Source organism: Ovis canadensis, chromosome 2 (genome assembly GCF_042477335.2).
Source record: "Ovis canadensis isolate MfBH-ARS-UI-01 breed Bighorn chromosome 2, ARS-UI_OviCan_v2, whole genome shotgun sequence".
NCBI lineage: Eukaryota > Metazoa > Chordata > Mammalia > Artiodactyla > Bovidae > Ovis > Ovis canadensis.
The window spans coordinates 132,280,167-132,294,234 of NC_091246.1; the positions used below are offsets into that span (position 1 = coordinate 132,280,167).

The 14,068-nt window shown below is 39.3% G+C and overlaps 1 pseudogene; it reads right to left on the minus strand.

The window, feature by feature from the left end:
- Nucleotides 1-439: 439 nt before the first annotated feature.
- On the minus strand, nucleotides 440-924 carry LOC138434654 (heat shock factor-binding protein 1 pseudogene; annotated as a pseudogene).
- Between the last annotated feature and the right edge of the window lie 13,144 nt (nucleotides 925-14,068).

Genomic DNA, 14,068 nt, shown 5'->3' on the forward strand with positions numbered 1-14,068 from the left:
ATTGAATTTGTAAATTGCTTTGGGTAGTATACTCATTTTCACTATATTGATTCTTCCGATCCATGAACATGGTATATTTCTCCATCTATTAGTGTCCTCTTTGATTTCTTTCATCAGTGTTTTATAGTTTTCTATATATAGGTCTTTAGTTTCTTTAGGTAGATATATTCCTAAGTATTTTATTCTTTTTGTTGCAATGGTGAATGGAATTGTTTCCTTAATTTCTTTTTCTACTTTCTCATTATTCGTGTATAGGAATGCAAGGGATTTCTGTGTGTTGATTTTATATCCTGCAACTTTACTATATTCATTGATTAGCTCTAGTAATTTTCTGGTGGAGTCTTTAGGGTTTTCCATGTAGAGGATCATGTCATCTGCAAACAGTGAGAGTTTTACTTCTTCTTTTCCAATTTGGATTCCTTTTATTTCTTTTTCTAAGATGTGAAGTCACCACGTTCAGGAGACATGGGGGGCAGGGGAGGGAAGTCACTCCATAAACTAACTCTATAGTATGTGGTAAGAAGAATGCACACTTTATAATATAAAACCTGTCTGCACATAGTAGTTAGTTGAAAAAGCCATCTGTCTTCTCTGGGCTTGTAAAAAGGTGTTCCAGATTCCAGCGAAAACAAGCAACCTTCAGCTCTTCTGTGTGGCCGGGATCTTGTTCTCGCCGTCCAGCTCTTCCACCCCGGCCTGCGTCATGAGGTCTGCTATGTTCTTCTCCAGGTCATCAATGCGACTGCTCATGTCATCGATTCTCCCAATGATCTGGTCGGACATGGTGGTCTGAAATTTATCTTGCATCTGTTGTAGGAGTGTCTGCACCACTGAGGTGAGATCCTGCACGGTCTTGGGGTCAGTCTCAGCCATCTCCCCGGTGCCCAGCTTGGCGGTGGCTGCCTCAGACCTTCACCTATACTTCCGTTTCCAGAATTTATTTTAAAAGAGTCAGCTGGGATACACTGTCCCTTGGAAACACAATGTTTTAGCCACATATATTTACAAATACTTTAAAAGGGCACCTGCAAGCAGTGGGAAATAAAGTGTGCTTAGACTCAGAACACCTGCGATCTAGTTCTAACTTTGTTGATAACTAGTGGCAGGTGGTCAAGTTACTGACTTCGTGAGTCTCACTGTTTTCTTACAAAACAGAGATCTCTGAGGCCCTGAGAAAATACCCTATGAAAGAGATGAAGAATCTTATGTTAGGCCTTAGTTAGGCACCTAGTTCTTGAAGTGTAAAACAAATTTGTATTTTTTGCCCGTTCTTAACTAAGATTAAAATTAGGTAAAGTTCAGATTTCTTTTCCTTGGTTTAGGGGTGAGGCCAAAATAAGATTTTATAATGCACAAAAAAATCAGTACAGCCTTGTCCTCTAGGTAGGAACACACAGGACAAATGTTAGGACAGTTCAGTTTCAGTAAACAAGAAATTTGGCTACATTAGCACAATGCTGGAGTAGAGTTTAGTAACTGTTTTTTTTTTTTTTTTTTCTGGAGGTGGGGAGAAGTTTACATTCCTCAGAGGACATGCACTAAAATAGAGGAGACAGATTGGAAGTTTTTTTGTAACAAACAATGAACCTAATTTCCTAGTTTCTTCTGTTGCCCTCTGTTAGTTTTGAAACTGACACGGCAGAACAATTTCTTTTAAGAGGGGATTCAGACATTTATTTCATGTGAAAATTAAGCATATTTCCTTATTCCTGGTTTTATTTTTGTCTCACTTTCAAAGGTAATATATTTTATAGATAAAGTAGGAAGTTTTTCTAAAAATTAAAATTCTGATGGAATAAGTACAAGTGACAGCTGAGTTATTAAGAATTCCATCAGGAATTTAAAATCAGGTATATGGATAAATATTAGCTATTTTCTCATAATTGTGTGATTAAATCAGTAAGAAACCAGTATTATAAAATAATTAAAAATCACCCTTTACAGATTATCTGTGGCTTATCAATGACATTCTGCCAGTCTTACAAACACTTAGTTTTCATTGTATTATTGATAGGAGATTCATTCTTCCACGAGTTTCTGAGCCCTTCTACCCTCCCACTGTTATTTCTCCTTCCAGTGTCCCAAAGCTCTCCCAATTGGGTTATTTTTGCCTCCACATATAAATGTGCTCAGTAAGTTCTAATCTTAAACAATTAGATCCTATATAGTCAAGGCTATGGTTTTTCCAGTAGTCTTGTATGGATATGAGAGTTGGACTATAAAGAAAGCTGAGGGCTGAAGAACTGATGCTTTTGAACTGCTGTGTTGGAGAAGACTCTTGAGAGTCCCTTGGACTGCAAGGAGATCCAAACAGTCCATCCTAAAAAAAATCAGTCCTGAATAGTCATTGAAAGGACTGATGCTGAAGTTGAGGCTCCAATACTTTGGCCACCTGATGTGAAGAGTTGACTCATTTGAAAAGATTGATGCTGGGAAAGATTGAAGACAGGAAGAGAAGGGGACGACAGAGGATGAGATGGCTGGATGGCATCACCGACTCAATGGACATGGACTTGAGTGAACTCCGGGAGCTGGTGATGGACAGGGAGGCCTGGTGTGCTGCGATTCATGGGGTCACAAGGAGCTGGACATGACTGAACGACTGAACTGGACTCACTGCTGCATCTTTCCTTGTTTGGCTTTCTCTTCTGTCCCTTCCTTTCTCTACCTTCTATTTTTCTCCTTTTCTATCCATTTATCTCCTTTTTGAAGAAAGTGGGGAAAACCACTAGACCATTCAGGTATGACCTAAATCAAATCCCTTATGATTATACAGCGGAAGTGATGAATAGATTCAAACAATAGATCTGATAGAGTGCCTGAAGAACTACGGACAGAGGTTCGTGGCATTGTACAGGAGGCAGTGATCTAGACCATCCCCAAGGAAAAGAAATGCAAACAGGCAAAATGGTTGTCTAAGGAGACCTTACAAATAGCTGAGAAAAGAAAAGAAACTAAAGGCAAAGGAGAAAAAGAAAGATATTCCCGTCTGAATGCAGAGCTCCAAAGAATAGCAAGGAGAGATAAGAAAGCCTTCCTCAGCAATGGATACAAAGAAATAGAATGGAAAAGACTAGAGATCTCTTCAAGGAATTAGAGATATCAAGAGAGCATTTCATGTAAAGATGGGCACAATAAAGGGCAGAAATGGTATGGACCTAACGGAAGTAGAATATATTAAGAGGTGGCAAGAATACACAGAAGAACTGTACAAAAAAAAATCTTCAAGACCCAGATAAGCACGATGGTGTGATCACTCACCTAGAGCCAGACATCCTGGAGTGTGAAGTCAGGTGGGCCTTAGGAAGCATCACTATGAACAAAGCTCGTGGAGATGATGGAATTTCAGGTGAACTGTTTCAAATCCTAAAATATGATGCTGTGAAAGTACTGCACTCAATATGCCAGCAAACTTGGAAAACTCAGCAGTAGCCACAGGACTGGAAAAAGTCAGTTTTCATTCCAATCCCAAAAAAGGGCAATGCCCAAGAATGCTCAAACTACCGCACAATTGCACTCATCTCACATGCTAGTAAAGTAATGCTCAAAATTCTCCAAGCCAGGCTTCAACAGTACATGAACCGTGAACTTCCAGATGTTCAAGCTGGATTTACAGAAGGCGGAGCAATCAGAGATCAAATTGCCAACAACCACTGGATCATGGAAAAAGCAAGAGAGTTCCAGAAAAATATCTACTTCTGCTTTATTGACTATGCCAAAGACTTTGACTGTGTGGATCACAACAGACTGTGGAAAATTCTGAAAGAGGTGGGAATCCCAGACCACCTGACCTGCCTCCTGAGAAATCTGTATGCAGGTCAAGAAGCAACAGTTAGAACCAGACACGGAAAAATGGACTGGTTCCAAATTGGGAAAGGGGTACGTCAGGGCTGTATATTGTCACCCTGCTTATTTAACTTCTATGCAGAGTACATCATAAAAAATGCTGGGCTGGATGAAGCACAAGCTGGAATCAAGATTGCCAGGAGGAATATCAATAACCTCAGATATGCAGATGACACCACCCTTATGGTAGAAAGTGAAGAACTAAAGAGTCTCTTGATGAAAGTGAAAGAGGAGAGCGGAAAAGCTGGCTTAAAACTCAACATTCAGAAAACGAAGATCATGGCATCTGGTCCCATCACTTCATGGGAAATAGATGGGGAAACAGTGGAAACAGTGTCAGACTTTATTTTGGGGGGCTCCAAAATCACTGAAGATGGTGACTGCAGTCATGAAAGTAAAAGATGCTTGCTCCTTGGAAGAAAGGCTATGACCCATCTTGACATCTTATTAAAAAGCAGAGACATTACTTTGCCAACAAAGGTCCATCTAGTCTAAGATATGGTTTTTCCTGTGGTCATGTCCATACATGACATGTCAGAGTTGGACTATAAAGAAAGCTTGAGCACTGAAGAATTGATGCTTTTGAACTGTGTGTTGAAGACTCTTGAGAGGCCCTTGGACTGCAAGGAGACCCAACTAGTCCATCATAAAGGAAATCAGTCCTGAATATTCATTGGAAGGACTAATGCTGAAGCTGAAACTCCAATACCTTGGCCACCTGATACAAAGAACTGACTCATTGGAAAAGACCCTGATGCTGGGAAAGATTGAAGGCAGGAAGAGAAGGGGATGACAGAGGATGAGATGGTTGAATGGCATCACTGCCTAAATGGACATGAGTTTGAGCAAGCTCCAGGAGTTGGTGATGGACAGGAAAGCCTGGTGAACTACAATCTATGGGGTCACAAAGAGTCAGATGTGACTGAGTGACTGAAATGAACTGTCTTTCCCTGTCCTCCTTCCCCAGCTGCTCCCTTTCATTCATGCACTGGGGAAGTGCTTTTGAGGGTAGGGTTGTATCCTGTGTGCCTCACACTGTAGTTCTGGAAAACATGGCAATCCTGGAAAGATTGGGTTCTACCCTCATGGAGCTTAAAATCTGGTGAAGGAGACAGACATTTGGTAAAGCAGCAGGCGAGTATCATCACCTGAACTCTTCATCTCCAACTACGGCAATTCAGCTTGAAGCTCCAGCCCAGGCCTTCAATCGCCAATCAGTTCCAGACAATAGACTCCTTTTCCTTTTATTTACACTTTCAATTTCTTATTGGAGTTTATCACTTAATTCTTCTGGAAACATCTTTCTCCTTCGCCTTCTGTTCTCATCCTTCACTGGTTTTCTTGTTCTTTCTTATCCCCTAGGTCCTTTTGGTACCCTTTCCTATAAATGGGTGTCATTTCATAATGTTCTCCAACCAGTCCCTTTATGACATTTCCAGTTTCTTGAGGCAAACCCTCCTACTCTCATGCCTTCTGTTGCCCCCTATGCACTGGTAACCACATGTTCAATCATATCTCTTTCCTATCCAGTCAAATGTCAGGCGGCATCCCATCTCAAACCCCAAAGGTTCTGAATTGAACTCTTTTTTTTTTTCAAAACTGTATCCTCCTTGTGTGTTCCCTATTTTAGAGAATCACCATACACACAATCACCTAAACAAGACTTACTCTTGTAAATAAGAACAGCAGGACTGGCTTTTTAAGATAATATTCAAATTGAGATCTAAATGACTTTAAGGAGCCAATCACAAAGATATCTGGAGGACATAGTATTCTAGGCAGAGGAAATAGAACGTGCAAATGTGGAAAATGATTGAGGAGTTCATAGGACTGAATGAAGACCAGTGTGGCTGGAGAGTATGGGACAAGACGGAGGGCAGTGCCAGACAAGCTTGAGAAATTAGCAAAGTGTCATCACCAACACTGATGTAGATCATGGGAAAGATTTCGTTTTATTCTAAGTAAAATGGGGTGCCATTGAGGGATTCTGCAGCCAGAGAGGGACTTGTAATTTATACTTTGTAAAGATCACTTCTACTCTGAAATAAATTTTGGAAGAGCAAGAATACAGACATAGCGTCCAGCTAGGAGGCTTTTAGGCTGTTTAGGCAGAAGATGCTAAAACCTGGAAATAGAGCAGTTCCAGGAGAGGTAAAGGAGGAAAAGTCAGGATGTATTTTGGAAGTAACATCAATAGACTTCCTGATGAATTAGGCATGAAAAGGGAGGCAAACAAAGGCATTAAAGACTATTTCCAGATTTTTGGTATGAGCAACTGCGGAGCCATTTCACTGAGATGAAAAGATAGGGGAGGAACAGAAATTTGGGGGGAAGGTCGATAGAAAGCTCTGTTTTGATTATGTAGTTTGAGATGCCTTTCAAATCTGAAAAGAAAATGTCAAGTTGGATAAATGAAACTGGAATCTAGAAGAGAAGTCAGAGCTGGTGACCTAAATGTGGGAGTCTCTGACAGATAGATGGTCTCTAAAGGCATGGGAACACACAAGATTGTCCAACAAGTGAATGTGGGTGGAGAAAAGCAAAGGGCAGGGGGACTGAGGATGGAGTCCTGGGTTACAATAATACACTAGCGTTCAGAGGTCAGGCAGAAGAGAAACAAGCAGATTAGTTGAGCAGACGAGTGAGGAAGGGGACCAGGAGAAGGTAGTGTCGTTGAAGCTAAGACAGGAGTTTGCTTTACTGGACAGTGATCAGTGTTACTGAGAGATCAAACAAATGGAGGGCAGAAAAGGATGTTAGGATGGAGTCTGTCAATGTCTCTGACAAGAGCAGTTTCACAATGCAGGGTGCCCTGCCTTTGAGAATGACCGCTTCACACTGCCCTGACATACTTTATTTCTTGTATTTTTCAGTAAGCTTCTGTATTTTTATTCTTCATTAAGTGGATGTATTAATATTTCTACAGTCCTTTATAACGGGCTTCCCTGGTGGCTCAGACAGTAAAGAATCTGCCTGCAATGCAAAAGATCCAGGTTTGATTCCTGGGTCAGGAAGATCCTTGGAGAAGAGAATGGCAATCCACTCCACTATTCTTTCTGGAGAATTCCACAGACAGAAGAGCCTGGTAGGCTACAGTCCATGGTGTCACAAAGAGTTGGACACTACTGAGTATCTAGCATACCTATGTCATAATAGTCATCATTGGTGAGAGCTTATTAGAATAGTGTGTGCAAAGGCATAGACACGTAAAACATGATACACGCTTTCAGGACGGGGCGTTAATTGCACATGGCCAGAATGGATAGTATGTGGGTGAGAATGACGGCGGAAAGGATCAAGCAGAGTGAAGGTAAAGTTGGCCAGGTAGACAGGACAGGAAAGAGTGGAATTTTACAGTTTGCTAGTTTTTCAGAGTTTTGTCATTTTCTTCTTAGAGATATTGTATGTATTTTGTTAGATTTTTACCTAAGTATTTCATTTGGAGGGGTGCTAATATAAATGTTGCATTTTTAAAACTCAAATTCCACTTGTTCATTACTGACATACAGATATATCTCAGAGACACTGCAGATTCAATTCCGAACCATGCAATAAACTGAAAATGCAATAGTTACATAAGTTTTTGGTTTCCAAGTGCTTATAAAGGTTATGTGTATACTATACTGTAGTCTATTAACCATGTAACATAGCATTGTATCTAAAAAATGTACATACCTTAGTTTAAAAATGCTTTATTACTAAAAATGATAACTATTAGCTGAGCTCTGTAGTGAATTGTAATCTTTTTGCTGATGGAGGGTCTTGCCTCCAAGTTGATGGATGCTGACTGACTAGGATCGTGATTGCTAAAGGTTGGAGTGGCTGTGAAAATTTCTTAAAAGAACAGTAAAGTCTGTGGTATCAATTGATGAAGCTTTTCTTTTCACAAATGGTTTCTCTGTAGCCTTCATTGCTTTTGATTAGCTGTTTACCTACAAACAGCAGAACTTTTGAAATTGGAATCACTCCTCTCAAACCCTGTTGCTGTTTGATCAACTAAGTTTATGTAATATTCTAAAGAAACTGCCATTTCTTTAGCAATAGAGTATTAATACCACAAACTTTCAATTAAAAATGTGATATCTGTGAAATGCAATAAAATGAGGTATAATCTGTATAGGAAAGTGATTGACTTTTGTATATTAACTTCGTATGATAATTGCTTGGAAGAGTTTCCTGACAAAAGTTTTCTGATGGTGTTGACTCTGGGATTATTCTGAAGAATGTTACCTACAAACAAAGTTTTATTTCTCTCTTCCCAATATCCTTTTCATATTCCATCAGCTAGGATTTCCACTGCAATGTTGAAAAGCAGTCTTGAAAGAGGCAGCATCCTTGTCTTGGTCCTGATCTTAATAGGAAAGCATCAAGTTTCTCATCGTTACATGTAATGTTAGCCATAGGGCTTTTTCTGTAGGGGGGGAGGGTGTGTATGTATACGACGATCAGATTGAGGAAGTTCACCATGGTTCCTAGTTTACTGAGAATTTTCATTACTATGGGTGTTGGCTAAATTTTTGTTTCTGTTTCCGTTGATATCATGTAATTTTTCTTTAGCTTAACAACAAATTGATGTGATGGAGCACATTTTTTACTTCTAACTTTTAACTTCTAGGTAGCTTTTTACTTTTAAGGAGCTTTTACTTTTTTCTCATACTTTCTACTTTCCTTTTTACTTTCATTTTAAACAACCTCTTTCACGCTTTACTTCCACTCCTGCTTTGCACTTTTATTTTTAACTTATCATGCTTAGTTTTCCTTTTCACCTTGCTTCTACTTTCACTTTTTCTTTTTATTTCTACTTTTACTTTAAGCTTGTAACTCTTACTTTTACTTTTTATTCTCTTCACTTTCGTCTTTTACTTTCCCCTTTCACTTCTACTTTATACTTTCACTTTTTAGTTTTCCCTTTTACTCTTCACTCTTAGGGACTTCCCTGCTGGCTCAGACGGTAACGTGTCTGTAATGCAGGAGACCTGGGTTCGATCCCTGGGCCGGGAAGATCCGCTGGAGAAGGAAATGGCAATCCACTTGAGTACTATTGCCTGGAAAATCCCATGAACAGGGGAGCCTGGTAAGGAAATGGCAATCCACTTGAGTACTGTTGCCTGGAAAATCCCATGAACAGGGGAGCCTGGTAGGCTACAGTTCATGGGGTTGCAAAGAGTCAGACACGACTGAGCAACTTCACTTCACTATTATACTCTTAAACTTTAGTTATTTGATTTTGAATGTTAACCTACCTGGAATAAATCACACTTGCTTATATAATTCTTTTTATAAATTGTTGAATTTGATTTTCTAATGTTTTATTGAGGATTTTTATATTTATGTTCATGGGAAATGTTGGTTTATAGTTTTCATATAATGTTTTTGTCTGGTTTTGATATTATGGTAATGCTGGCTTCATAGAATGAGTTAGTATTTTCTCTGCTGCTGTCTGAGAGAGATTGTAGAGAACTGGTATAATTTCTTATATGTTTGATAGAATTCACCAGTGAACCTGTCCAGACCTGGTGCTTCCTACTTTATAAGGTTATTAATTATGGAGTTAATTTCTTTAATAGATATGGGGCTATTTAGGTTGTCTGTTTTCTCTTTGTGAGTTTCACCAAATTGTGTCTTTCAAGGAATGGTTCCCCTCATATAGGTTATCAAATTTGTGGGCATACAGTTGTTCAAAATGTTCTTTTATTATCCTTTCAAGATCTGCGAGCATGTGTGCTTAATCACTCAGTAGTGTCCAACTCTTTGCGATCCCATGAACTGTAGCCCACCAGGCTCCTCTCTGCATGGAGTTTTCCCAGGCGAGAATACTGGAGTGATTTGCCATTTCCTCCCACAGGGGATCTTCCTGACCTAGGGATTGAATTCATGTCTCCTACATTGGCAGCTGGATTCTTTACCACTGAATTCTTTACTACCTGGAAAGCGCTCAATATCTCCAGGACATTGTAATCATTTCACTATATATATGTGTATGTGTATATACATATACAATATATGTATATGTCGGAGAAGGCAATGGCACCCCACTCCAGTTCTCTTGCCTGCAAAATCACAGGGACAAAGGAGCCTGACGGGCTGCAGTCCATGGGGTCACTAAGAGTCGGACACGACTGAGTGACTTCCCTTTCACTTTTCACTTTCATGCATTGGAGAAGGAAATGGCAACCCACTCCAGTGTTCTTGCCTGGAGAATCCCAGGGACAGGGGAGCCTGGTGGGCTGCCGTCTATGGGGTCACACAGAGCCGGACACGACTGAAGCGACTTAGTATATGTATATGTATATGTATAATATTATATGTATATATATTTGTCTTCTGTTCTTTTTCTGCCTTTTGTGGCTGGAGTTGGCTGTTTCCCTTCCCCCAAGTCAGTTAGATTCTGACAAAACTGTAGCAGGTTAGGCTCTGTTTAAATTGTTTCTCCCGAGGGCGGGTCTTGTTAAGAACAGGATGTTCTACTGTATTTCAGAATGGTTTCTTTTCCCTCCCCCTGCTGGAAGCATGAAGAGATTTTTCTCTGATACTCACTGTGAGAACTTAGTAGAGTTTCAGGAGATAAAACACAAAAAGTGTGAGGCCCTTTAAAGATGGGATCCCCTTGGAGATTTTCTCTTTGGCTTGTCCATAGTTAGCATCTAGCAGTTCATCAATTCTAGTTCAGGTTCAGCTACCCCTGCATGGGTTCTCATGGGGGTTTTGTTTGTAGGTTTCTGGCCTGGTAAGTTGTTGATTCCCTGCACTCACTTGTTGGTCTCTTGAATTTGGGGGACACTGGTTGTCCCTGTGATCAACACTTCCTTATGGATCTAAGAGCTGACTTTTTAAAGAGCAGTTTGAGGTTCATAGCGAAATTGAGAGGAGGTTATAGAGATTCCTGTATACTCTGCCCCTACAGGTGCATAGACTCTCCTCATTGCCAACATTCTGCATCAAGGTGAAACATTTGTTATAAATGGTGACCTGCATTGACACATCGTAACTCTCCAAAGACCATAATTTACATGAGGGTTTACTCTTGGGGTTGTATATTTATGAGTTTGAACAAAGATATAATCTCATGTATCTATCATTACAATATCACATGGAATATTTTTGCTGCATAAAAATCCTCTGTGCTCCAGCCAGGTTTTTCAGTTTGCTCAGTTTTTTCTTTGTTGTTAGGGTCAGTTCAGTTCAGTTGCTCAGTTGTGTCCGACTCTTTGCGACCCCATGAATCTCAGCATGCCAGGCCTCCCTGTCCATCACCAACTCCCGGAGTTCACTCAAACTCGCGTCCATTGAGTCGGTGATGCCATCTAGCCAGCTCATCCTCTGTCGTCCCCTTCTCCTCCTGCCCCCAATCCCTCCCAGCATCAGAATCTTTGCCAATGAGTCAACTCTTCCCATGAGGTGGCCAAAGTACTGGAGTTTCAGCTTTAGCGTCATTCCTTCCAGAGAACACCCAGGGCTGATCTCCTTTAGAATGGGCTGGTTGGATCTCCTTGCAGTCCAAGGGACTCTCAAGAGTCTTCCCCAACACCACAGTTCAAAAGCAAATTCTTTGGCACTCAGCTTTCTTCACAGTCCAGCTCTCACATCCATACATGACCACTGGAAAAATTTCTAAACTTCTTATATATCAGACTGGAAACCTCTTAACCTTATTTAATTTTTTAGAATAAAGGTTAAGAGCAAGAACTGTCTATTTAATAAGAACTTTGAGTCAATCTGGAGCTTAATCAAGGTTTTATTATATCTTAAGCCAATTGAAATGATTCTTCTGAAATATATATTGCAGCTAACAACACAAAGAAAAATCTGCTCATACTGGGGAAATATTATTTAACTTCTGTTATCAACCTCATAACTATTGTTTTAGCTTAGAATTATTCATATCTGAACTTTAGTTTCCTGGCTTACTCAATTTTCAAATCTCTAGTTCTTTTGAATCTAGAACACAAAAACACTAACATGCCCCCAAATGGCAGTCCCATAGTATAGTTTTCCTGTGACTAAATAGGAACAATAGGCTAAATGCACTTACTTGAAATTATATATTTTTCATCACAATAGTCTTTGTTTGAAATTGAGAGTTTAGATTGAGGACGGTAATTTTCACTGTTTATAAAAGAATATAGTTTTTGTTTCCAATACTTGAAGCATCAAAAAAGGGTGACTGTTTCATGATACTCAAGTGTTTCTGGCACTAGGCTTAAGGGAAATTTGAAAATGGAAAAAAGAAACCAGTCTTGGTGTATGTACCACTTACCATGTTTCCCATTGTCCTCGTGCAGATCTAGCCGTTCATATACTGATAACCTAAAAACTGGATCCAGGGTGCTTTATGAGGAGTGCCATAAAGATCATCAATAGAAAACTTTCTGTCCTTATATTTTATTTTTAATTTATTTTAAAACTGAAGTGTAGTTGATTCACAGTGTTATGTTAATTTCTGCTGTATAGCAAGGTGACTCAGTTATACACAAGTACACATTATTTTTTATGTCCTTTCCCATTATGGTTTACCCCAGGATATTAAATATAGCTCCCTGCGCTAGACAGTAGGATCTTGTTTCTTACCCTGGTAATAGGTAATGATTTGCACCTGCTAACCTCAAATTCCAGTCCATCCAACCCCACCCCTATTTTGTCATATTTTGAAGTGCTTTACTGCCATATCTTAGGTAATTATCCTGGATAAATCATATTGCTGGAACTCTTGTATTTTGTCACCTTTGAAAACTATAATTACTTTTGTAAGTCAGGATCTCAGTAAGAGCGGACATTTACTAATAAGACATTAAACAACTAAAAAGTCTCATTAATGTAGTTTTTATATAACAATACAAAAGACAGAAATATAAATGTGAAAAGTATAGTGGCTGGTTTGCTAAGGATGTGAGGAATTAAAGTACGTTTCCCTAGTAATATTATATTATGATACTGGATGGAATCACATGATGACAGGCAATCTTGCCCTCAAAAACACATTAGAAAATTTAAAAAATGATATGAAATGTTTGAAATTACTATCATATTTGAGATGGGACATTGTGTAATTACTGCTCTAATTTTATCTTTGTCTCATCCAATTATAAAACATGTAGTAGGCACTTAATAAATATTTGAATTAATGAGTGATATTATTTAACTGTTGTGATTGAATGAGTGGCATTATTGAATGTCCTTAATGAATGACAAATATCATTTTAAAATACTTAGTTTTATTGCTCATGTGAAGTAAAAAATGCTACTGTGGTTGTGTTAATAAAAACAAATCTGTACCTCGGATACATGTCAAAATATAATTGAGTCTCATTTTCTGTGGATACACGAAAATGTATTTGCAGCCCCTAGGTCAGTATTCATGATGCTTCTGCGGCCATCTACAGACACGTGTAGAGCAGCGGGAAACTGGGGTTGCCCAATGCACACGTTCCCAGATGAGGCTGAACAAAGCGGCCCTCAGCCTCCTGGTTTCAGTTCTCACACTGTAAACAAGTGACCTCACCGTGTACTTAGTGCCATGTTTTTCACATTTTTGTGCTTCCTGGTGGTTATTTTGCTGTTTAAAATGCCCTCTGAGTGTAGTGCTTAAGTGCTGTGGAACGTTTCTAGCTATCAATATAAGAAGACCGTGATGCAATACGTTACAGAGGAAAAACACATGCATTAGGTAGGCCACTTACAGTTATGAGTTATGATGTTGTTGACCTTGAGTTCAGTGTTAATAAATCAGTGTTATACATCAAGTGCCTTTAAACTGACACACATGAGAAAAGCTGTGTATTGACTAGTTGCTCGCAATGTGACCAGCGGCTTGTAGGAAACTAACCCTTTTTCTTGCTCACGAGTAGTGGATTAGTATTTGCTAATTCAGTGTTTGTGATGAATTTATAGAATACAACCAACCAGAAAAATGAGATTTGACTGTATTTACTAATGAATTGAGGGGACAATGTGGGGTTTGCTTAAAAATAATTCACGGAGGCATAGGGAGTTGAGTTGGGGCATAGATGGAACACAGCGAGGAGCTAAAAATTGAGGTTGCAATTAGCTGCTCATGAGATGGCTTTCTCTATTTTCATACACACTTGGCTTTTCTGTAATAAAAACTTGTTTTTAAAGTCCCATTCTAAGTATTTAAAGACTTAAATTCCAAATATTTTTTATGGACGTTTGCTGTCCCCAATTTCAGAACTCAAAATTTTCCTAATTTCCGTCTTGCTCTATC